The following is an 870-nucleotide window of genomic DNA, read 5'->3' on the forward strand; positions in this document are numbered from 1 at the left end:
GGATCATTCCCGTCCCCTCCCTCAGGATCATTCCCATCCCCTCCCCCAGAATCATTCCCATCCCCTCCCTCAGGATCATTCCCATCCCCTCCCTCAGGATCATTCCCATCCCCTCAGGATCATTCCCATCCCCTCCCTCAGGTTCATTCCCATCCCCTCCCTCAGGATCATTCCCGTCCCCTCCCTCAGGATCATTCCCATCCTCTCCCACAGGATCATTCTCATCCCCTCCCTCAGCTTCATTCCCATCCCCTCCCTCAGGATCATTCCCATCCCTTCCCACAGGATCATTCCCATCCCCTCCCTCAGGATCACCCCCATCCCCTCCCTCAGGACCATTCCCATCCCCTCAGGATCATTCCTGTCCCCTCCCTCAGGATCATTCCCATCCCCTCCCTCAGGATCATTCCCATCCCCTCCCTCAGGATCATTCCCATCCCCTCAGGATCATTCCCATCCCCTCCCTCAGGATCATTCCTTTCCCCTCAGAATCATTCCCATCCCTTCCCTCATCATCACTCCCATCCCCTCTCTCAGCATCATTCCCATCCCTTCCCCCAGAATCATTCCCATCCCCTCCCTCAGGATCATTCCCATCCCCCCCCTCAGGATCATTCCCGTCCCCTCCCTCAGGATCATTCCCATCCCCCCCCTCAGGATCATTCCCATCCCCTCCCTCAGGATCATTCCTGTCCTCTCCCCCAGGATCATTCCCATCCTCTCCCTCAGGATCATTCCCAACCCCTCCCTCAGGATCATTCCTGTTGCCTCCCTCAGGATCACTCCCATCCCCTCCCTCAGGATCATTCCCATCCTCTCCCTCAGGATCATTCCCAACCCCTCCCTCAGGATCATTCCTGTTGCCTCCCT

At 57.7% G+C, this 870-nt stretch overlaps 1 protein-coding gene across 1 annotated transcript in view; it reads left to right on the forward strand.

Moving 5' to 3' along the window:
- LOC113981230 (ubiquitin carboxyl-terminal hydrolase CYLD-like) overlaps positions 1–870 on the forward strand; it is an 11123-nt gene that overhangs the window by 8214 nt on the left and 2039 nt on the right.

This window comes from Neopelma chrysocephalum, unplaced genomic scaffold (assembly GCF_003984885.1).
Source record: "Neopelma chrysocephalum unplaced genomic scaffold, ASM398488v2 Primary Assembly neopelma1_96289, whole genome shotgun sequence".
Classification (NCBI taxonomy): Eukaryota; Metazoa; Chordata; class Aves; order Passeriformes; family Pipridae; genus Neopelma; species Neopelma chrysocephalum.